At 51.9% G+C, this 26,473-nt stretch overlaps 1 protein-coding gene across 6 annotated transcripts in view; it reads left to right on the top strand.

The window, feature by feature from the left end:
- Positions 1-26,473, top strand: part of PLEKHA6 (pleckstrin homology domain containing A6) — a 148,038-nt gene that overhangs the window by 30,402 nt on the left and 91,163 nt on the right. Inside the window, exon 1 of one of the 6 annotated variants that reach the window (XM_039535582.1) lies at positions 18,806-19,015. The exons of the other annotated variants lie outside the window; for them this stretch is intronic. The gene's annotated coding sequence lies outside the window, so the exon portion shown is untranslated. Of the gene's footprint in view, positions 1-18,805; positions 19,016-26,473 lie in introns of those variants that run through there. 6 annotated transcript variants of the gene reach the window in all.

Below are 26,473 nucleotides of genomic sequence, written 5' to 3'. Positions count from 1 at the left end.
CTTTGAATTTCACTGGCATAATGATGAATATTTGTTTTCCTGTATCCCTTGGAGACCACAGCTGAGACCAGGGCCTCTTTGCACCAAGCACTGTTCCCGCCCCCGACAAATAGGCATGTTGTCAAAGGGAGCATTATCAGCCCTATCTCTCAGAGGGGGAACTGAGGCCCAGAGAGATGAAGTGACTGGCCCAAAGTCACACAGGCACTAAACTCAAATCTTCTGAGTCCCAGCTCAGTGCCTTAACCCCGGCCCGTCTTTCCGCAAACCTGTGAGCCTGACAGACTCGTGCCATCTGTATTTTATTACTTGGGTTCCGCTCTGGGTGGCGCGCTGACGCTGGGAGAGGGGCTCGCTGCACCACAAGCCACCCTTGACAGCGATTGCGCGGGGCAGTCACCCAGAAGGCAGTGCTCCCCCCAACCCGGGTGGCAGGCTGGCATGGTGGGAGGGGGGAAGGTGTGCGGTGCCCTGACCCACTCGTTAGCCGGAACAGGCTGTAAGCGTCAATGGCATTGAGGTGGGGCTACCCAGGCTTATTCCTCCTGACAGCCCATCCTGTTTGATTAATCAGCAGCTGGCTCACCGGCTGCAAGGAATCTCTAGCCTCCTCACCAGGGTGAGCTGCCTCTGTTCAGCACCGGCTCACGGGAGGAGGCCAGCCTGGGCTTTGGGTGGGCAGCCTGCATTCATTCCTTCCCTTCTCCTCTGTCCCAGGAGGACATTGTGCACTGGGCCTGGGGGACTCTCGGTTGTGCTGCTGCTAAGCCTGACTTAGCCAAACAGCCTGGCATGTAAAATATTCTCTGCCCCTCGCCCCCAGCCGGATGGCACAACCCATGTGTTGTCTGTTAATGGCTCGCTGGGAATTGGTCACTGGAGGAGGGAGGTGATCGGGTTGCCCAGCTGCTCGGTGAGCAGTGTGGTCCAATGGTTGGAACGGGAGACTGGGAGGCAGGACTCCTGGGTTCTGTTCCTGCCGCGTGGCCCGGAGAAACGCTTGCTATCTTCGTTCCTCTGTGAAATGGGGAAAAGGACAATAAGGTGAACCGACTGTGCAGGGATGTGGGCATGACGAGGCTTAATCTATGTTTTTAATGGCTTGCTCCTCCGATGGCAGGTGCGAAGTGCCAGGGCTGTTCTCCGGTGTCTGGCGGAGTGGAATTGAGATGTGGAATTAGCTTTTGCTGCAACTCATTTTTGTCTCTCTTACGCCCACGATCTTGGTGTTGTGAGTGTGTCCCCTCCTCTCCCCGCCCACGCTCACCATTTTGCGTGTTTGATTTTGTTTTAATTTGGCTTTGGAAGAGGAATAAAAAACAAAACCTACGTAACTGGTGAAACTATTCCTGAGCAGATTTAGCCCTCCTCTGAACTGACACAATGGGCTGTACTATCTAAAGGCTTGTCTACCCACACAAGTTGTAATGGTATAATTAAAGCAGTACAATTTCCACCCCCCCACTCCCTTCAGGATAGTTTGTCCCTCCTCCAATATGGGAATAAACTATCCTGGTTTAAGGGACCTTTCTGCTACTTCAGTTCTCGGAGGTTACACTGCTACATCCTATCAGTAAAAAATCATACCCCTAACCAAAATAGTTCTACTGGTAAAACATCTCTGTTTAGATCAGGCCTTAGTAATTGCGTGTGTGTACACAGCTGCCTCTTTGCCTTGCTCCAGCAACTACAACAGCCTGCTAGCAAACATACCCCTTTAGCTCCATGTCTGAAGCCCTGTTGGGGCACTGAAATTGCCCTGCATGTTGCATGTATTTAGCCATGGTAAATTACAGTGGGACAGAGCATGGCATTTACTCATAGCCAGGTCAGTGGGCAGGCTTTAACATTTTCCTTTTCAAATGACCCCCACTAGATGAAATCCCAAATCCAGGATCCAGGTGGGACTTGTATTTAACATTGACACTTTTGTTTTGTTTTTTACGGATGCTATCCAAGCCCCTACGGTGCCAGGACTTGGGGTGCTAATAGAAATGTATTGTATTGAATTTCTCAGCCTTCCTAGTTTCATTCCATCGCTTGTGTTTGTAGGCTTGTTTGTTTCAATCACGTGTGTCGCAACCCAATAGCATGGGTCATGTTTGGAGATACTATAATTTTTTTTTTAAGCCCCTGGATGAAATTTGCTGGTGGTGCCTGACCGTGAATTAGGCAGATATGGTCACATGATTGCAGTACCCCCTCCCCCCCCGAACTGGATTTACCTATATCTCCAGTGTGGGTCAGGAAGAGGGGTGGGAGCTAGATGGTCACATGCTCCTTTTATCCCAAAGTGCTCTATAAACTACATCTGTGCAGCACTGTTCAAATGTAGCCGCTTCTGGGGTGGAGGGCAGCAGCCAGAGGACAGGACAGAATAAGAGAGCAAAGGTGGAAGAAATATCCCACACATATGCCAGTTAAAGCAACAAGGAATCCTGTGGCACCTTATACAGATCCAGACTAACATGGCTACCCCTCTGATATATTCCAGTTAGAGAGACTAATCTGCATATGCATATCAACTTCTTGTGTTCCCCGAGGCCGTCCTTGGGGACTGGGGAGGGAGCCTGCAGAAGATTCCCAGGTAGGTAGGTGTCTCTTCTCAGGAAGGACCAGAGGGAGGTGGAGACGGGTGAGGGAGGGAGCGGCCCTAACAATGGCTGGGTACAGACCGACTTCTGAGCACCTTGCTCCCACGTCCCCGACGTGGCTTCCATCTGCCCTGCCTTTGAGACTCCCCTGCTGCCCGTTAACTCCCCCCTCCACCTCGCTGTGTGGCTTGGACCTGTGATTCCCATGGTACCTTAGCACAGACAGTTGAGTGAAAGAGCAGGCTAATAATTAACAATCCTTGCCGCCCTCCCCTGCCCCGGAAGAGGAGAGCAGGGGAGCGGCAGGGCTCCTTGGCTGCATTGTTCCTAGGGTTTGGGTTCCCCTGCCTCCCCAGAAAGTGCCTTCCTGGAGCTGGGGGGCTTTTTTGAGATGCTGTAGCAATCCCTGCCAGATTCTGGAAGCGCCGAGTTGCCAGGGAGACCGTATGGGTGGCAGAGAAAGGTGCCACACTGGCCTGTCAGCTCTGAAGAACAGCCTGCTGGGTCTTTTCTTAGGGTCCAGGTGGAATAACCTAGTTTCTTGTGGCTGTTTGGCAATACCTGCCCCGTACCGTCTGGCATCGCTGACAAGTCATTGCAAAAGAGAGGCCCAGGGCAGGACTGGAAGAGCGGGGGAGGGGGGCAGCAGGTTAGAACTGAGGTGCGTTGAGCTGTGTGAGCAGAGTTTACACAGCACTTACCTGCCTTGTACCTGGCTTTGGTGGTCCGTGTCCCTCGCTGCAGCTTCAGGCTCACATAGTGTCTTTGAAAGTGGGACCCGGGCCCGTGTCAGGATTATTGGAAAGCCCCACCCCGGTATGCTGAGATAAATGACCAGGACTTGAGAGCTCGGTTCCAGACGGGAATCCAGAGAGGGTACAACCTACGATCCGGTGGGACTGTCTCTCTTACACCATCCAGGGGCTAGGAGTGACCCTGCTGTACAGGGATCTGTCCCTTCGTTAGCGCTGTAGCCTGGTCTTTTCCTTGCAAACCCAATTTTAAATGTAAATGGTCAGAAAAGCCTGACCCAGTGGCCTGGATTAATTCAGGAGTGGGAAGAAAGTGTCAGTGAGCAGCTCCAGCATGTAATTAGCGTGGGTTAATTAAGGCAGGTTTTCTGGTTCACTCTTTCTGTTGAACAACCTCATGCATGCTGAACTCAGCACAGATCCCAGAGCACTTCCTCCGCTGAGTGCTCCAGGACGGCTGTCCATCAAAACTTTGCTCTCACCCCATCTCCTTTAAGAAACCAACCTACTGCTGCAAATGGCTTTGTTCACTCTGTGCATGATTGCAGCAACGGCTCAGATTCTTGGTGCGAATGGATCTTCTGCATCCCCACTCACCGCAGGGGACCGCGTCAGAGGCAGCTACTCTGTGCCATTTTGAACTGTAATAAGTGGCTATCGTAGTCATTCAAATCCAAGAGTGGGGACCTAACAAGCAGACATGCTGCTGCCTAAGCCAAGCCATTATCCAAAGGGAAACGGTGGCCGTGCTAATGCTTTAACCTTCCAATGGAGGGTCTCCGAGCATATTGCAAATGTTAATTAATCTTCACATCACACTGGTGATGGAAGCAAAGATGATATAATTGTATTAGTAGAGAAACTGAGGCAGAGAGGAGCAGTCACTTGCCCAAGATCAGACAGTAAGTCAGTGACAAAGCAGAGACCAGATCTCTGGAGTGCTGGCTCCCAGCCCCCTTGCTCCAACCACTAGGTGATGATTCCTTCCTGAATGTCTATAGAAAAAGCTCCTTATCCACAGCCAATCTTTCAAAATATATGAAAAGTGCCTTTGAATGTGACTCCAGGGGGTGGCTTATTGTGCAACGCAAGGTCATTCACTCCTTAAAACTGAACCCTTCATAGCAGAGCCGTTTTCTGGTGTCTGCGACCCTTTCACTCCCTGCAGTAGGTCAGTCCTCTGCTCCTGGTGCAGCTACGATAAAGGGCTGACTCTAGAAGATGTCGCTACTCTTTAATCGCCAGTGATTCTTCTTCTTCTGAGTGTCCTTGAGCAGAGAGATTAAAACCTCTGGCTTTGAGGGCCCTGCTTCTCTAGAAACAGGCCTGTGCTAGCCCTCCAGCCCTGCCGTTATCAGTATTTGTGACCAATTGGAGCCACTAGGAATGTTACTTATGCGGTTAAAGTTCAGCTGTTACCTGCGCGTTCCCTTGCTCTCTGCCCCTCCGGGCTTAGGTCTGAGGCTTTGGAATCAGTTCATACTCAGGGCCACGTTTCCACCCTGTGTGTTGTGCATGTGGGGTCCTGAGCTGTGTTGTTAGTGTCGCCTTCCCATTCAATTCAGAGCATCCCTACCCCAGAGAGACGGACGCTTCTGCCCTCGGCTGCTAGACCTCAGCCTGGCTGAGTGCTGGAGTAGCTGGTGCTGGCCTGCTTTAGGAATTGCGGCTGTCAGTTTCTCTGGCTCCCTCTCGGTGGCTCCAGGATGCTTGGCTGTTGGTCAGCCCCAGCGTGAACCAGAGGTGCGATGCCCCCCATCGGGTGATTGGGATGCACACTAACATCCTTGTTTGTTCTTTTTAGGCTGGGGCAACAAAATGGGATTTTCTAGAGCAGACCAGGGCATTTAGCTGATTGATTGGGAGGTGACTGATCGATGCCTCCGGTTAGAATCAGATGTGGTGTGACCAGGGGCTGGGCTATGCTTCCCCTACAAACTCTGCCGCTGCACCTCAGTCCTGCCCTGCATCCCCTTGCTTTTCCAGTCCCAGGCCTCTCGCAGCAAACAGCTGCAATCATAACAGCTCCTGTGGTCTGGTGCTATGAACCAACTCCCCCTGGGGGCTGAGATCACCAAGTACCTTCCAAGCCAGGTGCAAATTCTCTGTCCTATGCACTGGGCTGTAGGATCAGGAGGTTTCCCAATAGGTTGCAAAAGTGCAGGTGAGCAATTGATGGGAGTAACACCCTCCCCTCCCCTACCATGCACACTAGGCCCCTGCTCTGTGTGCCCGGATCATCTGGGTGACACGGCGAGGAAGTGCTTCGTTCCTGAGCAGTCGGCTTAGCCTGATTCTCTAATTGTCTAATTGCTCCGCAGCGAGCGGCCAGGCTGCCTGTGGGGAGTGCAGAGGGTGGCGGCGGGGGCTGCGGGCAGATTATCGGTTGATGGACCCAAACTGACAGCTCAGCAGAACAAATAAGATCTAGGGTCAAAAAAAGACCTCCTGCATGGCTCCCTTTTTCCACGGCCAGTGGCCACGCAGCTGAGCCTTGCACTGAAGGGTGCTGGGCTGACACCCTGGGAAGCTGGTGCCTTCTGATTATCTATAGGGAACAGACGGAGCCTAGGCAAGTGTTCTCCATGTTGCCTAGCAATGTGCCCCCATCTTGACCTGGGTGGGAAGGGGCACTTTTGCCTCTTGACTGGTTCAGCCTTTGGCCTCTGCTGGCTTTGCAGACAAGGGGGAGGGGGCCACGCGGGATGTTGGTTTTGGGGGATGGGAACGCTCACCTAGTGAGAAATGGGCTGAGAAGCTGCCAACTCGCTTCACATAGGCCACCGGAGGGCCACACCGCATGCTGTGCAGCTGCTGGGCCTGAGCTGGGTTAGACTCTGGGGTGCAAAGCTCTGCCTTGTGAGCCACGGCCAGCTGGAGCAGCAGCAGGGGCTACCGGAACCCCTGCCTCCCAGTCAGCTCCGGAGGGTGCAATGCAGGATGCTCCCTGGCCATATCAGGCAGTCAGATGATTGAATCCAGGGGGGATGATGGATCTCTTCAGTGAACAGGCCCATTCTGTTACCTGGAGCCCAGCTCCTCACTGCTTAGGAGCAGCCACAGGGACCTCGAGGCTGTGATGCCAGGAATGACCTTTCCTGGGTGCTTGGGGATCGCTGTTGGATTGGTTTACTAGCCTGATGCAGTCACTGGGGCCTCTCCTGCCTGGGATGCTCCCTGTGTATTCAGTGCTTCATCCGCTTAAAAACAGGTGGAGGAAACAGCCTGGCGGAGGCTGAGAGACTGGTTCATGTTGGATGTGGGTTTTTGAGGGGCTTCCTTTTAATATCTCAACAGACAGTGGACAGAGCACAGGGCTGGGCATTGGGAACCCTGACAGCTGGAATCCGGGTTCTGCCACTGACCCTGGACCAGTCTCGTCTGTGTCTGTTTTCCCCATCAGGCAAAATAGGTGTGGTGGAGAGAGGCCTGTCTGGGCTGGGCTTTGAACACACACAGCCCTGTATTATTTTTATTGTTTGTTTATGGAGATAACAATCAAAAACGCCCATACTGAAAGCTTCAGGCACCCGAACAAGTAAATGTTCAGCTGCACATGATGACAGTCCCACAGCAAAAGAAAATTGCATGAGACTCGTGAATCAACTCAGTCAACTGGTACATCAAACCAGCCCCCTCAATTGGGAACAAAAACCTCAGCCTCATCTCCTGACCTGTTCCAGGAGAAATGGTTTTTGCAGTGTGCCCATTGCCTGGTCTATTTCAAGCTACGTAATACCATTAACGGCGCAGTGAGGGTGGGAATGGAGCTGTGCAGGTCGTGGCAGCGTCCCTGGAGTCTGTGGGTTTAGATACAGGCGGTATCCCATTACCCTGCTGGTTCCCCCTCTATCCAATGCTGCCTTTCTGAGCATCCACTGAGCAAACACTCCTTGATGCCGCACAGGGTTAATTATGTGGCAGAGAAAGGCAGCATTAGACAATGGAGCAGTCAGCCAGTGCCAAGTGCTGTGTAAATGCTCGCTGTTATTAAGGCAGGGCTGTGCCACTCGTCAAAGCTGCCACCTCTCATTCCCTTGCCAAACAGTAAGAGCCTCTGCCGGGCAGGGAGGTGAGAGTCTCTTCCTTGCAGTCCACAGGGGGGCTAACTGTGCAATTTCCTTCTTTACGTCATTCTGTGTGAGCGGGGAGAGTCTCTATGCCACTCCCCGCATGTGCCACATGCGGGCGATAGGGTATAGTGACCACTCGGCTCCTGCCTGGCCTCTGTGATTTTGGTTTATTTGTCTCGCGGCAGCTAGAGGCTCCAACTGAGATTGAGAGCCCTTTGCGGTAGGTGCTGTCCGGACCCATCGCAGGAGACTGTTCCTGCCTCAAAGAGCTTATGCTCTAAATCGACAAAGCAGACAGGGCTGGGGGGAAAGGAAGGATCATTTTACAGATGGGGAGCTGAGGTACAAAGAGAAGTGACTTGCCCAAGGTTTCAAAATGAATCTGTTGGCAGAGCCAGGCTTTGAAGCCAGACCTCCTGAGTCCCCGTCCAGTGCCTGGCCACAGGGCCATTCTGCTTTTTTGTGTGTCATTGATAAATTCCCTGGGGTGGAGACTGTGTCTCTAGGCGCCTGGCACAACCAGTTTCAGAGCCTGATCGGGGCCTTTGGGTGCTGCTGTAATAGAAATATTTAATAATTAGTCTCAAACAAGGTGACAAATCCCTATGACAGGATTGTACTTACGACATAAAGGGCATTTCTCAACTGGGCTTCCTGCCTTTCCCTCTTTCTGTCTGGCAGAGAGAGGCCCTCAGCCTTTTGTGTTCCTGAGCTGAACTTAATGAGACCTCCCTGGTCTGGCTGCAGGGCTGAGGCAGCAGAAGAATTCTGCACCCCAACAGAGTCTTGTAGCCTGATAGCTGGTTGCACACACCCTCTTCTGCATAGTCTAGGCATCTGGCCAATATGTATAGAGAAGTACAGTGCTGTTCTCCTCTTTGCTGGTGGATGGGGAGCTGACAGTGAGCTCTGGAGTAGGATGTCCCAAAAGGGGCTCCTTGTCCTCATGAGCCTGTGCATCACACCTATCCTCACCAGCCAAGACGGCTGGTTGGAGTGTGTGGGTGGGTGGGTGGTTCGATACTGCCAGGAGTGGTCCCTGGTGAGAAAACCAAGGCTCATCCCTTCTCTTCACCTGGGTTAGCCCTGCTGGTGGGGGATACCGGGGGAAGTTGAGGAACTAGAGCAGTGGTCGGCAACCTTTCAGAAGCGGTGTGCCGAGTCTTCATTTATTCACTCTGATTTAAGGTTTCGCGTGCCAGTAATACATTTTAACATTCTTAGAAGGGCTCTTTCTATAAGTCTATAATATAGAACTAAACTATTGTTGTATGTAAAGTAAATAAGGTTTTTAAAATGTTTAAGAAGCTTCATTTAAAATTAAATAAAATCCAGAGCCCCCCAGACCAGTGGCCAGGACCCCGGCAGTGTGAGTGCCACTGAAAATCAGCTCGCATGCTGCCTTCGGCATGTGTACCATAGGTTGCCTACCCCTGAGCTAGAGCTAGAGCAGAGGTCTGGTGGGGAAGTTGGAGAGCAGAGTCGCCATTACATCTGGGAGGTTCCGGCTAGAGAAACTAGTGCAGCCAGGGCAGCGAGCCAGACCCCTCCATCAACGCTCCCTTTCACTCCCTGCTGGCACCGGCTCCCTCAGCCTCCAGGGCCCATTAGCAATCTCCTCAGATGCGCCACTCTCATTTCCCCTGGGAACGTCCTCCCACGGGAGTCTGGCTGCCCACGCCCCTGTCCGGTTCGGGAGGAACTCTGGGGGCCGTGTTCAAGCAGAAAGAGCGAGATGTTCCCAGCCCAAAGGTCACAGGCCACTTCCCCACCCTACATGTGCATGCCCGGCCCCCGCCAAAGCCAGGGGAAGGGTTGTTGGCTGAATCCCAGCCCTTTAAATGGCATTCATCAGTATGTAGCTCCAGCAAAGCTGTAAATAGCAGTTTTACGGGTCTGCCCTCCAAGCAATGACACGATGTGCTTCTGGGACCCTGGGGAAAACGGCTATAAAGAGTCTTGCAAAGGGGATTGCCCCATTTTACAGATGGGGAAAGCAAGGGACAATGAGGCAGTAGCTCTGTGGGGAATCAAGCCCATTTCTCCTGACTCCTGTGCTCTAACCATTAGACTGCATGCTCTCTCCCCAGCACGCACAGATAGCAGCAGTCTAGGACTTGGAGGTAGATGCTGCCTGGTTTTAATCCTGACTCTGCTGCTGATGTGCTGTGTGACCCTGGGCAAGGCCTTTCTGTGCCTCAGTTTCCCCAGTGGGGATGATAACACTCACCTACCTGACACAGTGTGAAGCAGAATTAGCTAAAGCCTGCAGAGTGCTTTGAAGCCACGCTTAGTGTGTTTTATAGGACCAGGGCCCAATCCTGTTCTGTTACACGGGTATAAATCTGGAGTAACACCTGGAGAGGAGGCCCGGGTCAATGAAGCTTGTTGGAACTGCTTGGGGTTTACGGTCAGGTGAGCAGATGTCCCAGTATTAGGGGCTTTGTCTTATATAGGAGCCTGTTACCCTCCAGTCCTGATTTTTCACACTTGCAGTTTGGTCACCCTAATTTATATTGGTGTTATAGAGATCAGCCCATGGCTCGTATGTGGCCTCTCCAGGCACGGACCTAAACGAGCACCTCGGTCTCCCATCAGTAATCCTGTACCGTACACATTTGAATACCAGCCATGCATGGATGTTTGAACACACACACGGGTACACGTGTGGACACATGGATTATGCAGCCCGCGGGGACGGCTGCCCTGGAACAAAAACCTCTTGCCTTCGTTAGCCTGCATTCCAGTGAGAACCAGGAGCCGTAAATCTGCCGGTGGGTGATGCGAGGTGAGAGGCTCCCTCACACCTGGCCTTCCTGGGGCTGCCTGTCTCCCCAGGCGAGAGGCAGGGAACCCCGCACCTGCTGCTGAGCAGGCACTCAAGAGAGTCCAAGCTGTGGCCACTGGGTGAGCATCTTGCCTATCCCAAGCCAATGGTCCCCAGACAGTCCCTGTATTCCTGTGACAGCCCAGTCACTGCTGCTGGAGAGCTCCTTGCACACAGACGCTGCAGCACTGGATTGACTGGGGACCCTGCACTGGTATGGACTCCATCAAGAACGTGTGCCGTCAAAGGGATGAGAGCTGGAGGGAGGGTCGGCTGAAATGTGCCCCTATTTGGCCGGTTCCTTCTGTCCCAGCCCCACCTCCCTCTTCAGAAGCTTCCAGGGAGTTTTCCTCTGTTTCTCCATTTAATCTCAACTTTACAAACTGCTATTCAGGGCAGGGGATGGCAGAATCCCCAGAGCCCAGTACTGAGAGTTCAGTTTATTTATAGCCTGGGATAGGCACTTAGAGGCTAACTTGTTTTTTTCCCCATCCCCCGCCACTTTGAGAGGATGGGGCTGCCTCATACCCGGGACGAGGGTGTCAAACTCATGGTTTCTGCATTGCTAGTTCATGCCAGCCTAGCATTCCTGTGCCAGTCATTAGAGGCCACCTGTGTGCAGGCGGAGAAGCCCGGAATTGCTCTGCTCAAGTAGGGAGACCTGATGAGTGGCACAGCAGCATCGCAGCGCCTGGCCAGAACTAGCAGTGAGCCGAAGGACCAGTGGTGCCCAGGACGTGCAAGGGTGGAGTTCTTGGCCATCCTGAAGTCGCAGTCAAATCGCAAGGCCTTTCTCCCTAGTATTTCTGCCGCTGGGGGAAAGGCATTGTCCTAAGATTCAGTGTATATTTTGTCACCGTTGAGCCCTCTGGTTCAGCGGCCCACGTGGCAGGGATGGTGGGAGCTCTAGTGCAAACAGGGCACCTGCAGCAGCCAGGGGATTGTGATAGAGCTAGGCCAGTTCACACCTGCTGAGGGTATGGCCCGTAGTTTAGCGTAGGCACAGCCTGTGGCGGAAGGGCTGCCAGAGAGGGGAGTGCTGGTTTGCGGCTGACTGGCAGGCAGCAGGAGCATGTGTAATAAACAGAGGAGTGATTTGTTTAAGAACCTGCCAGTGGTTGCTAGGAAACCCGATGCCTTTTCTCCTTGCTCGGCGCCCGGGTGGCCCTGCTGCTCTGGCAGTTGTGTGTGTGGGAGCCTGGGACTGGAATAGCAAGGGGACTGCGGGGCAGGGTTGAGGGGCATGGACAGACCGTGCCAAGTACCTGCCTTCCCAATGTCAAACCCTAGTGTAGACAGGGCAAGTAATACCAACGCCTGTTAGCTGGCTGTGGTGATCCCTAGGGAGAAAGCCTAGACTTCAGTGTGACCATCTTAGCCCCTGCCAGAGTCTACACGGGAGTGTTAGCATGGGTTGGCTAACACCCCCCAATGCCACACCTTTGAATCTCCATCAAGACATGTCTCTAATCTAGACAGACCCTGTATCTGGCTCATTAGCCACAACACGGTGTCCCTCTCTCCGATCCAGCCCCGTCCCAGCGTGCTCATGTTGGCTTGGCTCCATCCCGAGTACTCTTTGTCAAACACCGTCCCTCTCCCTCCGTGACATTCTCTAACCAAAGCCCCTTCGGTCTCTCTCCCCCATCGCTTGTACTGTGCTCTCTGTTTCTCCTCTGTGGGCCCAGGGCCCTGCTTGGCTGAGGTTGCCTCTGTCCCAACATGCCGTGTATTTGCCTGCAGGCTGCCCCGAATGCCAGGCCTTGCCAAGCCGCCCCCACATCCGATTCTGGTGCTCATCGTAGCCCGGTGCAGAATGGCAGAGCTGCGCCCCCATGCCTATGGGATGGGGGGGGGTCACAGAATCCTAGCATTTAAGGCCAGACGGGACCCCCAGATCATCCAGTCTGGCCTCCTGTATACATCACTAGCCACCAGCACCTGCACGCTAAACCCAGCAACCAAAACGGAGCCAAGTAGTACAGCCTGCAGGAGCCTAGTCTGTGATGTGCCACAGGCAGAGAACGAGAGAGACCAACGGGGCACCAATGCCTGAGGCCCCTGCAATGTAGTTCAGCCCTTAGGCTGTCAATCAGATGAGCATGCCACTAATACCTGAGTCCAGTAGAGACAGGGATTGTCAGTCATTTTAACACAGCTCCTGGTGCACGTGGGGCAGAGGGGCACAGGGAGAGTGGTGCAGAGCCTGGGGCAGAGTACAAGGAGACAAGTAACAGCAGAGAGGAGATGGCATTGAAGAGGGGAGGATGAGGGAGGGAGTGTCTTTTGGGTAAGGATTAAAGGATCTGGTGCCTTCTGGGGAGGGGAGTTCTCCTTCCCCTGCAGCATCAGCTCTTGGCCATTCCTGGAGGTGAGATACCTGAGTGGGTTTGCTGGGTGGCAAATCGTAGTCTGGAGAGGAGGGGCCATGGATGGCTGGGGCTGGTGTTTTTGGTCATCTCTCTTGCTCACGGTGCACGATGAGCTTGGCCTGCTGCACTCTGCATGCCCCTGCTCCCACATCCAGCGTGTTCATTTTCCCCAGCACGGTGTATCCTTTCAGGTCGGCTGAACAGAAATCATGAGCTGTTCTGGGTTTTGTAAGTCTAATGCAGCCATGTTTTCCATTCCTCCCCCTGAGGTGCGCTCCGCGCTCTCTTCCTGTCAAGGGGAATCGGCTGCCAGCTTGTATGAGACAAATTGTTTGCTTTGGTGTTTTCTGAATCAAATAGACTGTCCTATTTGGAAACAACAAGCGACTGCTGGAGTGTGAATGTAACAAATTCTTTAAAGTGCATCCAAGTGAGGGATTGACAGTGGGAGCTGGAGCCAGGTGTAGAGCAAACAGGTGCTGTGCAAGCTTCCTTGACTCAGCTCTGCCAGTGCTTCTCCGTCCTAACCTGCAGCCCCCTCTTATTCCAAACGTACCTCTCCCCAGCTCCGCCAACGCATCTTCATACTGACACACAGCAACCCTCCCGATCCCAGTTCTGGGCTCTGCCAATGCCCCTCAATCCTAATGTGCTGCTCTCCCTGGCATCCCACCCCTCCTGGTCCTCTCCTGAGCAGGGACCAGGTGGGGAAGGCCTAATGGTTAAAGCACAGGACTGGCAGTCAGGAGATCTGGATTCCAGCTCTGACACTGATTCACTTTGGGGCCCTGGGTGAGTCAGCTAACGCGTGCACTCCTTGTGTGTAAATGGTCATGACAACACTGCCCTGCCTCCCTGGGGAGGCTGTGAGGCTAAATCCATTCATAGGGGCAGGGTGCTTGGAGGCCTTTGGATGGAAGGGGCTACATGCAGAAAGGTCCAGGGCAGCTGTTTGTTCACAAAGCATGTGTGACACAAAGCACCAGTTCAGCATGGAACTAGACTGGACCCCACCTTGCTCCTCGCGTGGCCGAGCCAGATTCCAGCTGGCGTCTCTGCCAGGGAAAGGCGAGTGCACTAACTCTGTTAGCCACTGCTTTCCTCCCTCAGCCCTTTGCCAGCCCTGGGAACGGCTTGTTTTGTGTCCGGGCGAGGAGAGCTGTCTACCGCAACCCCCTGGGATGTTGCCATGTCGTGCTGTTGATATCGGACGTGTCCCGATGTGCAGCTTGGGAGGTAGCCAGTAGGTGCTCGTTTGCGTGGCAAGGACGTGTCACTCCAACACGCTCACTGGAGCGGCAAGCAACAACTTGGAATGAAATCCAGGGGACTAATGGGACTGGAGGCCTGTTTATGTGTGGGGCAAAGACCTTGATTTCCTCTCTCACACATCAAAACCAAAAGGCAACTTCCATGTATGGAACAGGGTGTGTGAGGGGAGAGACTCTGGACCATGAATCAGTTTAAATCCTTCTCATCTCCCTGTCCAGACACTGCCTAAATAATGAGTAACATAATTTAAACGGCTTTAAACCCCCCTCGAGTCTCCTTGGAATCCCACTCCTGGAGGCTGAGACCTTGCATGCCAACTCTCAGCCTTGGGGAAACTTTTGCAGACAAGTTAACTTCCTTAGATCCCTTTTAGGAGGGGGGCTTGATAGTGTGTAGCCTGCCGGGCCCTTATCTCATCTCTCGTAATGCCTGCATTATCGCCGGGCATTCCTGCCCAAGGCTGCGGGAGATAGGGGCCGCCTTGGGTTCGCTGTAGGGATTCCACCTCGTGTTTACCGTCTGGGCCCCGACTCGTCACATCTGGATGTTGCGCCACGAGCACTGTCGCGTCACAAATGCAGCCCTTCTGCACCGCACAGCACATTCGGGACGTTCCGTCTGGCAGTCGCACCGGGGCGAGGGGATCAGCTCCACTCTGGTGCTGTCCCACTCCAGCACTCTCCCGTGTACCTGGTACTGTACATCCTGTAGCAAGCATTGATCAGAAGTCTGCTGCTGCATTCTGCTACAGCAGGGGAAATAGGTAATGGCCTGCAACCCTCATTCCAGCTACAGCTTTCTTAATGCCCTCAGCATCTAGGCATCGGGGTGGAGGCGACTGATTCAAAACTGACGAGGTCCCTCAGCAAATGAGTTGCAGCCTTATAAACCAGGCCCAGATCTCCCTTGAAGCTGAGCTAATTCTGCCTGACCAGATACTAACCATCTGAACACTCCTCGTATCCCTAGATCAGCCAATCTCTTCCCATTCCAGTCACTAATAACATTCCATGCTTGTTCCCGCTTTGGCATCTATTCCTGATCTGCAGCCCCCACCCCTGCCAGTCCTGGGTCCCTGGACAAGCATGGCCAAAGCATCTCTAGGCTGATGTGCAGCACCTCCTACCACTCCAGTTCGGATACGCCTGTTCCTGCCGGACTATACCGACACTATTGCTGTTGCAGACCTATGATCAGTTGGGGTCATGATCAGCTGCAATGAAAATACCTGACGCTTGAGGCAGTCTGGTCTATTCCATGCTTGATGCAATCCGGTCCCCTCCAAGGGCAAATTTGCTCTCCCAAGGTATTTTTATGAGCCCCAGGGATAAGCCCCCGGCAGCAGGGATAACTTAGCAGCATTTGGGGACACGAACTAAGGCAGAGAAATCCTCCCAATCTCCTTCCAATTTGGCAGAATTTTAGTAAAGACTTTCTGGATAAAGGGGGCCAACGTTGGGGGGAGGGAGGATAAAATTTACCTCACCCTTCCAAAGGTTAAACCAACTGCGGTAGTGACTGCCTGCTGCCCTCAAAGCGACCAGCTCAGAGGTGAGCTCTGGAATGAATGTATATCTGTCCATATGGATGTAGTGCCCCCCCAACCTACTGCCCTCTCCCCTTAAAGGAATGACTGGGAAGGGGACAGACCATGCAGTAGGCCAAGCTCTTTGGTGTGGCAAGGTGGAGTTTTCCAGCTGATGCAGTTAATTAAGGATTAGCGTGTCTCTTTTTCCTTTGCGAGACATTAGCTGTCATCGAGCTGAGTAACCAGCCAGGTGGCTTGGGGGAGTCCTATGAATGTCTCGGATGGGTGACTGCTCCCCAGACAGCTCGGGCCAGTCGAACAGGGTGCTCCTCAGCCCAGCATTGGCTTCTGTTGCTCATAAGCAATGTTGCAGTTGTGTTTATTGTGTGTGTCACAATAGCTCCCGGGAGGCCTACCTCACTTCACTACGTGCTGCATAGATACATAGCAAGAGAGAGTCTCACTGCAGAGCTGACTGATTGAAATAAAGGAGACCAAGGGGGGGGGGTGTATAATCACCCCCCATTTCAGAGATGGGGACCTGAGGTCTGGAGAGAGAATGAACCTAAATCCTCTGTCCAGTGCCATAGCCACAAGCCCATCCTTCCTTGCTCCCTAATTTGAACTGTCAAATGAAATACACTAGGCACAGCCCAGTGTTCGCTGTTCTGCCTAGGAGCCCAGGTGTGCAGCTGTTCCAGCTGTGGAGCGTAGGTGAGTGCAGCATTTTGAAAACAGGGGAGGTGCCCGTCAAAGTCAGTAGGTTTCCTAACTGTGCCAAGAGACCAGGCCGGGTGAGCTCCTGATGAAACGAGCCTCCCTTGTGAGTGTCTTGGTTTTGCTCAATTGGTTTCTTTTAGCGGAAGTGAGTGAGGATCGTTCTGACATTGGCATGAGGAAATCTGGCAGGGTGTCTTGGTCGACAGCATTAGCCATATCCCGACTCTCTACTTCGGGTATCAAAATGCCTTTGTTTATCTTGCTTAGTTCTCTCTGTGGTCACCGAACAGCTCTGGGTCATATGATGGCACATCAGCAGTACAGCTAGAGCCTATGAGTGGATGGAACAAAGCGACAGCTACCAGGAAAAGGCTGCTGGGTGGAGAGGTGCGGGGAACTAAGCCAGCTCTCAGGTGTGAGCAGTGTTGGTGCTGGAAAGCAATGGGCAGTGGATCCTGCATCTCCATCATGGCCAGCTGGAGCCCCTCTAATGCCAGTGGAGCAATAGAGCCAAGTGATGAAGGGACTCAGAGAGCTGGGTTCAGATCCTGGCTCTGCTGCTGGGTAACCTTGGGCAAGTCACTTCACCTCCTTGTGCCCTGAGTTTCCCATGCATAAAACAGGGATAATGATACTGACCAGCTTTGGGATCTATGGGTGAAAAGTGCTACCTAAGAGCTAGGTAATATTATCATGATGTCTCCAGCCTGGTGTAATTTGGCTAGTTGGGATCAGCATCCATTCCAAAGCTCTGGCACCTGCCCCTCTTGGAGACGCAGATTTGGCTCTGATATCCTGTTTCTTTTGGTTGGTGCGTTTAACGTGCTCCCAGACTTTCCAGACTCAAAGGATCTTGGAAGCTCCTTTTAAGAGAGTGATCACAGCAGTACCATCTGGACCCAGTAAATAATCTCAGGAAGAACAATGTAGCGCAGGGCTGAATTCCAATCCCGCTGACCTCAAGGCCATTGATTTTGATGGCTGTAGAAATCAGAGCTGGAAAAGTCCTGCTAGTAGGTCAGGTAGTTCTTTTTCTCTTCTGACAGGACAGTTCCCTCCAGCAACGAAGCCCATGGTGAATGTTTGTTTTTGGAAAGGCTGGATTACTGTAAAACCCCGTCTGATATCGGCCCCAGACTGGGGAACAAGCTGAATCTGCTGTTGGGCTGAAAATCCATGTCAGATGAGTTCTGTGGCGCACCGTTTAACCTGACGCCGTGCGGTGTAGCTGGGCCAGCTGCTGTGTAGTTTGCAGACTGAAGATCCTGTGTTAGAAGGAGGTACTACGATGTGTATAGATTATCCGGGAGCTCTAATTCAAGTCTGAGAGTGAAGGCCAAGCTTACAAGCGCTTTGTGAGTGACTTCATTTGGAGTCCGGTCGGGCTCTGAAATGGCAATAAGACAACATGCCCGTAGTAATGTAATATTAGTAGATATAAATGCATACAGTGTATCGTACAGTATAGATACTAGTGCATTGCCTGAGAGAGGCAGCTCCATCCAGCAGCTAGAACACTGGACTGGGAGTCGGAAGACCTGTATTTTATTCCCAGCTCTGCCACTGACCTCGTGTGACCTTGGGCAAGTCACTTCCCCTTTTTGCAACTCAGTTTCCTCACCTGTAAAATGGTGGTGGTGATACCGACTTTCCTTTCTAATGTGCTTTGGGATCTCTGGACGGAAAACCGTATGGTAGAACTTAGAGTGAAATTCTGGCCCTATGGAGATCAATGACACAGATCCTCCGCTCAATTTCATAGTGCTAGGATTTCACCCTTAGCAGCAGGCCATTTAAAAAAAACAAACCTCACTGTGCCTCAGTTTCCCCCTCTGGAAAATGGGGGTGGTGATGCCATCACATAGCGGTGTTGCATGGGTGAGTTAGATAATGTTTGTTCCAGACGGGAAGTGCCCGGTGGTGGTGTTGATATTAAACACGACAGCTGTGCAGGAATGTACTGGAGCAAATGCATTAGCTGCTGTTCCTTAAAACAGGACTCCGGAGACCTGGGTTCTGTTTGCAGCTCTGCCATAGGGTGACCACGGCCGAGTCGCTTCTGTGTCTTGGGTCTCCTGTCTGTGAAATAGGGGTGGTGAGTCTTACCTGCCTTTGCAAACCACTTTGCAATCAAGAGCAGGATGTTTCTATCCCAGCAGCGTAGTGGGGATGCTGCCGTACCCGCTGGCTTGAAGTGGTTTCCATCATATGCAGGGTTTACAGTTTGGTTCAATGGCTCTCAGCATCCCCACTGTACAAATGATTCTGGCCCCCCTGCCTGGCAGGCTGTGGAATCAGAGCTGTCCCCCAGGGGATAGAAAAACAGATCGGTTCCCTCAACGGAGTTGGAGAAAACTGATGTTGGGTTTTGATTTTGTTCTGTGAGCAGCTTTCCTTCCAGAACTGATCCTGAGACGACACGGGGGTGGATTGCTTTTTTTGACAGGTCTCTCTCTCTCTGCCCCCGCCCCCCTTTGAATTTCATTGAGCGCCTATTTTCCAGTGGTGCAGCTAGAGGGCTGCCTGATGTTACCAAGGAAGCGTGCAGGGGTGGCGTGAGAGCAGAATGAATGGGTGTGTGTGTGTGTGTTTATATATGACTGAGCCAACCTGCAGTTTCAGATTTCAAACCTCGCTTATCAGCCTTCCAGCCCCTCCAGCATTGGGACGATCCTTTCTCACAGACAGCCCTGCCAGGGCGAGGAGAGACGCTGTTGCTACTTCTTTCCCTTCCCTTTCTCCCCCTTTCCCCTTCTACCGGGAGCCTCCCTTGCTTTCCTGGCTCTGCCTCCAGTCCCTCCACATTGGAGCCACAGGTTGGATTTTTAGCCCTCTCGTTCCTTGGCATCGGCGGACATGGCAGCCTCTGGAGTCGAGGTAAATCTGGGTGCCCGGTTCCCAGGGCTGCCCTGACTTTGCAGCAGGGTACAGGGGTGACAGGGAATGTCCTGTGGATCAATCTAGCACAAAGAGGCTCTGCTGTCAGACAGAAGTGTGGGGAAATGTTTTCCTAGGTGTTTGTAAAGGGCAGCGGTGCTGGAACAGTTTGTATAGTCGGGTGGCTGAGAGCCATTGAACCAAACTGTAAACCCTGGATATGATGGAAACCACTTCAAGTCAAGGGGTGCGGCAGCCCCCCTGGTTCCAGCACCTATGGCAAAGGGTGATGTGAAGACCGTTACATGGTTCCAGTGCAGTTTGCTGCGGGGCTAGGGTTCGGAAAGGATGTCTGGGATTCCCCCTCGAAAGATGGCTGCAAGAGAGCCTTTCCCAGCCTGTAGAGTTGCCTCCAGATTTTGAACATGCCAAAGTTTGTGGACCTGGGATTTTTTGATTGGTCCACGGTATAGATCGGAGGCTGTTTACCAAATTCAGAGTTGTGTTCAGATATGGGGGGGGAGAGACAAGCTGTTTTATCTCACACCCCCTTTCTGCTGCCTCAGCGTGTAAGTTACACTGAATGCTACAAGACTTTACTACTTACCCTGGTGTTTGGAGGGACTTACACCTGACTTGCAATGTACCCTGCTGTTTGTTGGGGTTAGAAGTGCATGGGGCTTTACCTATCTAAAGTCTGTGCTCTGTGGAGTTTATATCTGTCTCCAAAGGGTTAAACCACTTGGTAGCGGGACTGAGATAAATGAAAGGTGTAGGTAGCGCCTAATAAGGCTGGTGTCTCTGCAAGAATGAGTAGAGTTATGTGCTATAGGGCGGGAGGTGAACATATGTATGCATTAAGCATTAACCTTAGACTGGCTGAGATGTGTTGAGCAGAAATCGGTTCCTGTCTCTGCTCCAGAGTGTTCAATGGCTTATGGCACAGGAAGGGTCAATTTCTCTAGGGTAATTGACCATGCCGTGGGGGCGGGCGGCTGGGCTGTGGGCAAATCGTGCTGTAGGGGCTGCGGGCAGATTGTGGTTTGTGAAGGGCTGTTGGCTTGCTCTGAGAAGGGTGTTCTACTGTCCTAGCCTGGTGAGCAAAGTCAGTCAATACATCCAGAGATAAAAGGCTGAGATCTCTTGAAAGAGCTGTTCAAGTCGGGCTTTGGTATAGGAGAGAAATCCTTTTATTACTCTTTGTAAAGTCTTTTCAGTGCCTGGCAAAGGAGGAAGTGGGTGTATCCTAGGCCAGACACACGCATGTACATATTATCAAGCCATTTTGAGCTGTCAGACTGTCCAGTCGCCTGCCTTTTGAACTGACGTTGTGGGACAAGATAGGCTCTGGAGGCCGGGTATCTGCAGCCACGGGAGGGGCAACCCCAGGGCACAGTCCCCAGCCTCACTCCTTGAAGCAGCCTGGTGTTCCCTCTGCTAGCCCTCACTTTATTATGTGGCTAGCTGGCCACCTCCAACCATCTGGTTAGAATGGTTTCCCCCATACAGCCAGGAGCTCTTCCCAATCCATTTGATAGCTCCTCCTTTTCTCCAGCTGGTCTTATATAAAGCAACAGGATGCTGGGCTTTGCAAGCAAATCTAGTGGCTGCACCTTGTAAACATTAAACAATACTCCCAGCCCATGCTGGCGTTCAGTACTGTCGCCTCCATTTTACAGGCTAGGAAAACTGAAGTGCAGAGGAGGGAAGTGACTTGCCCAAGGCATGGTGCCAAGTCTGTGTTGGAACTGGACTAGAACTCTGTTGTTCCTAGGCCCTCGTGTTGGCTTGATTTAATATATATGATTAGTCTTGCGGTAGCCCCTAGGAGCTCCAGTCATGGGCCAGGACCCCGATGTGCTAGGTGCTGTACAAACACAGAACAAAAAGACAGACCCTGCCCCAAAGAGCTGACAGTTTTCCATCATTGTTCCACCAGTGATGGCACAAACACCAAGATCAAAGTTTAATTGCCCAGAACCTTCCTCTCTCCCACAAAATAAACGTAGCCTTCATATTTTCCTGTAACCCAGACAAGGTGGGCGGTTACATGATACTTTATAAATACTCCGGTAATACAGTTCTCCACTGTAACCATCCAAATTAGGGCTGGCCAAGAAATGGTTTTCCTGTCCCATGAGAATTTTTGACATTTCAAAAAACTCTCCTGTCCCAAATCAGGAGGGAAAGTCAAAATCCTGACAAGTTTTGCAAACTGAGATCCTCAGTGTTTTGGGTTCAGGTCAATTGAAACATTTCATTTCAGTTTCAACCTTTTTTTTTTTTTTTAAACCTTTCAGTGTAAATTATGAAAATTTCTAAATGAAAAGTCGTTTCACTCAAGCCCCACCCCCCAACTTTCCAGTTTAGTGTTAGAAACAGGATGTTTCGACAATCTCTAAACTCTTTTTACCAACATTTTTCAAAGCAGGTGCCTTGTTGAACCACGCCCGGTTTTGCAAACAGTTTTGGTTTTGATGAATTGGCATGTTGGGGCAAAAAAACTAAAACATATTTAGGCAAAAATTCTGACTAGCTCTTGTACAAATGCGTACCGCTGATAGCGGAGACTGCAGTGTGGTGCACCATTGCTGCACTCTGTTGGGCCTGCTTTCGAAACCCTTTAGAAATGGAACCTTTGGTATAAAGGGTTAATTAATAATGAACCGCTACTATAGGCATGTTGCAGACACTAGTAGCATATACGCTAGATGGTTATAAGTATGTCAGAAGACAGTTATAGGCAACGTACTGACAGCTAACAAGTGATTAACCATTTATGAACACCTCTGTTGAGCATTGATTTAACCCTTTAATAACTACTTAGAAATGGAACCTTAATACCTAGCTCTTATAGGGCACTTTCCAGCAGTAGATTTCATAACACTTTACAAAGGAGGTCCATATCATCATCCCAGTTTCACAGATGGGGAAACTGAGGCACAGAGCAGGGAAGTGACATCCCTGAGGTGACCCAACAGGTCAGAGTTGGGAATATGTCTCCTGAGTTCCAGTCCAGTGCTCCATCCAGTAGGCCACACTGCTCAGACAAGAAATCATGGTGATCAGTATCTCTTTATACAGGAGACTCCCTAGGGGCTGGGTGAGGCGGAGGGTTGATGGCCTGTGTTAGCCACCCAGAGACTGGAGTGTATATGTGGAGCATGGGATCTCCTGTAGCGCTCCACTCCCATTGGAGTTATTGGCAAAACTCCCATTGACTTCAATGGGGCAGAGCTAGGCCAATGCTAATTGCTTTCAAAAATCCCACCTGTAGCTGCTTCTTTCTCCTCTTGCTTAGGCAGAGTAGGTATGGAGTGCTTCCCTCTGAAGCGTCAAGTGTTGGCTGCAGTCAGACAGGATATTGGCTGGCAGATTCTGCAGTGCTAGATTCCCCACCCCCGTGCTGTAATATTGCCACCAGGATTAAGCTGGGATCAGTGTTTTCATTAGGAAAAATCCTTAATTTATTGCAATGCAGCAGGTTGGTTTGATTTCAGTTTTGAGGATGGCCTGGAACATTGGCCATGAAGACTCAGCCGGGGAGAGAACAAGTCTGCCCTCCCCTCTGTGAGAGCCTCAAAGGGCAGTGGAGGGGAGCCTCTGTCCCAGTTTTTAATTCCCATCCACATACTCTGCTTGTCCTTCCCCAAATCTGGTTTCACTCTGTCTCACTGGGCTGACAAGGTTAAGACACATCAGTTTCATAGCCAATGGTACACAAGGCAGTGATGTGGCCAGCATCACATCTAACTACCTTTGACTGGCCTAACCTGATGGATCAGCTACCCATTTTGCAGCTAGGTGAACTGGAGGTGACCTTTCAGTATGAGATCAAGGCAGACTCAAACTCACACCCTTCGGGAATGCAGTCAAGCACTTTAACCACTCAGCCACTGCGCCTCTTGGAGCCACATCAAAGCCAGGCGCTAGCCACAAGGCTGCTGGGGTTTGTTGCCGAAGCCTTGCATGGCTCTCGTGTAGGCCTGACTCTTCAATCCACTTTGTTTTCTTACTAGCCTCCTCCCACTGCTAGCATGCCCTGGGAGCTCGGGGCTGGCTAGGGCCAGGGCCAGGTTTGCCCCAATTCCAGCCCCTGGCATAGCCACGCTGGTGCAGATGCCTGGCGCACACGGCAAAGCTGCAGTGTGGCGAATGCTAGCCTATAGCAGTTCACACTAGGGGTTTGGCAAGACCTGACTTCATACAGGATTTGTCTTTGGTCACTGACGAGCAGGAAACCTGCCTCTAGGGAGACAGCGGCCACTGTGCCCTGAGGCAAGCAAACCATCAGGGCAGCATCTTGTCTCTTATCTCCAGGTGTCATCAAGATAATGAAGACAGGAACTGCTACTTACCTTGCTCGGTTGTGTCAGCTCTCGGTGAGCCAGCCCGAGCCCGTGATGTGTGACTGCTGCTGTTTGAATCATAACACCGCCAGCAAAACAAGGGGCGGCCCTGGGTTTTGAAAGAGGCTGCTGCCTTTTCTTTCTTCCTTCCGTCCTCCCTCTCTGCAGACAGTTGACTCTCCGGGCTGGGGCTTGTTTGCCAGCAATGGGTTTCCCTCCCGTGCTGGAGGTGGGTTTGCAGGGCTCTTGTCTATTTCTGGCAGCAGGCAGTACCTCCTCTCCCCCCAGCTCTGCTCTGATGATGATAATCAGGTGAGGAATGCAGCTCCCATTCCTAGCTAGGTGGTGGTTTTCTTGCTAGTACTTCCACTCATTTAAAGGGCTGCTCGGCCCCAGGGCTGTTAGAAGGCCTACTAATTAAAGCTGCCCAGAACCACTATCATTAGGCATGCACAGAGAGTTAGATCTTCAAACCAAACTTATAATCGCAGCCAGACAAGTCTGTGGATGCTGCTTTGGTTTGGACACAAGCAGGCATCTCTTTCTGACCCGTTTCCTCTTGTACTTGGTGGTGATTTGTGAGCAGAGCAGGGCCATGGGTGTGAGGACAGTGCCTAGGTTTTGAGGTCAGAAGGGACCAGATGATCCCCCAATCCGATGCATAATACAGGCCAGAGGCTGCCACCCCAGCTTCCTGCATCACGCCCGGTGGGTTCTGCTTGAGTGTAGCTGTTAGAATGGCACAGGTGATCCTGAGTAAGATGAGCACATGGTGTCCCCCATCCCATGCATGAGAGGTAAGCAGGGTGTGAATGCAGGATTTTCAGAGCTGCAGCACTTGTGCTAAAGGAGACCCCTGCACGCGCACACACTCAGTCCTCCCAACCTCCCACGCGTCCATGAATTAGGGCCGGGCCCTTGTCCCCGTTCTCCAGAAGCACACTGAGGGGAAGTGACTTCCCAACTCCCTCCGTGGCTCCCGGTGCTGTGCCCGGACCTGTGCCCCCTGCCTTTGTACGTGAATATCCCACTTTCATTTCCAGCACTTCCACTGTGTGACCCAACAGCAAGTTACTCCTCTGCTCCGTGCCTCAGTTTCCCCTGCTGTAAAATGAGGATAACGATCCTGACTCATCTCGCAGGGGAGTGACAAGTCGGAAAAGTGGCGAGCGTGATTGTGAATTGGGAATCTCCCTTTGAAAACCTCCATGATTTTGCATGGGCCTGGCAAACCATAAGGGCCCAGTCCTGACAGGTGCTGAGCGCCTGCAGCCTCCATTTCTCAGGACCCCTCAAGCCTGGGTCCTTGTAAGCTGCTGTAGAATCTCTGCTGGTGATCCAGCACTTACTTGCTTGTTTGGTGGTGGTAGGTTCTAGGAACTCATTGGAGTCTGATTGGGTGCTGGGAAGATGCCCGTGATTCACAGGGCAGCCTATGTCTCAGTCCCAGCTACACCCTGTCCCCTTTGCACCCACCCAGTGCTGTGTCATGCTGCTGCCTGGTGTTAAACCCTGTACAGTCACAGCTCCCGCAATCGAAGGGCATGGCAGGCCGGTGACAGCTATAAAGTCAGGCCCACGAACTGTCAGTCCAATATTGGTGCAATTTCTCTGCGAGTAAATTGCTGATCTGGCCCTGACGCTGCTTTTAATGACAGGTTTGAGCCCCAGTGCTCCGAACCTTGGGCGCTGAGAGTGTGTAATGACCAGCTAGGAGAGCTGCTGGCTCAGCATAATTATCCCAGGCTGCCTATTTATCCTGCTCCCATTGGTGGGGTAGCTGTGCTCCTTGCAGAAATTGAAGTGAAGTGGCCCAGATCAAAACCATCCTATTTATCTAAGGTGCTTGTATGGTTCTCATCATCATAGTAGCTAAGCACCTCACAGTCTTTAACACCCTTCTGATGTACGGCAGTGCTGTTATCCCTGCATTACTGATGGGGAACTGAGGCACAGAGAGGCAAAGTGACTTGCCCAGCATCACACAGGAAGTCTGTGGCGGAGCAGGGAATTGTGGGAGACCCGGTTCTTCCCAAGTCTGAAGCTAGACAGTCCTTCCTCTGTACTATTATTATTATCCAACGTCTACCAGGATAAATACACTCTGGCTATAGGTCTTGTCTACACTAGGGGCTTTAGCCACTCTTGTAGCTACATCAATGGAAACCTCTAGTGTAGACGCTGCAGTGGCGTAACATATGACTTGCAATGGTGCAACTTACCATGACTGCAAACCACATTGCTGCGGTGCGTCTACACTAGAGGTTTACACTGCCTGGTGGCTAAATACTCCAGTGTAGACAAAGCCAAAGTGCACTGCACCCTAACAGCAGCCATGCTCTGGCTCTGGACCAGAAGAGAGAGTAAATTCCAGAGCATAGGGCTCTCTTCTAGGGACACTTTGCTGTACATCCCCCAGAGTTCAAACTTTTAGGCCGATGGCTGTAGGGGCAAAGAGTATCTTAGAAACACAGAGGAAGGGAAGGTATCAGTTATCTGTCCCCAAGAGGAATACTGTAACTGACCAGTGTGTGCAACACAGCCCTCTAGGAGATGGGACTGGAACTGCTCGACTGTGTGTCATATCCCCTATACAGCCAAAAAAGAGTCTCCTTTAGTTCAAGCAGTGAAGTTTTGTGCTTTTGGAGCAGGCAGGTTTGAATAATTATCCCTGCTGCTGCCGTGAAGTTCCAGCTGTCCCTGAGGCATAGCCTAGCAGCCAACATGCCTAGCAGTCTCAGATTTGTTACAATGCCATACAAAAAGAAGAGATCAGTTGCAAGCATTTGGAGCAGGCAGCGTCGGAGCACAGGTTGACTCTGGAAGGCTGAGCAGGTGTGAGGGTGGAGAGATGAGCTGTGTGGAAGGAGACATGAAGCCATGCTAAGGAAACACCCAGCAGAGATGATTGGATGGTGCGTAGGAGGAAATGAGCTGAAACACAGGAAGGACCCAGGCAGGGTAGAACTTGCAGGATGAGGGTGAGACCATGGCATGGTGCCTTTAACACTCAGGCAGTGCGAGTATTTTTCAGACTCTTCTTTCTTAAAAATAAGGTGCTGAGGTCATAGTGGCACTCGTCCCACCCCCTCAGTCGCTGCAAAAATGG

This window comes from Mauremys reevesii, linkage group 4, assembly GCF_016161935.1.
Source record: "Mauremys reevesii isolate NIE-2019 linkage group 4, ASM1616193v1, whole genome shotgun sequence".
Taxonomy (NCBI): domain Eukaryota; kingdom Metazoa; phylum Chordata; order Testudines; family Geoemydidae; genus Mauremys; species Mauremys reevesii.
This window is presented reverse-complemented; position numbering and strand designations above follow the sequence as displayed.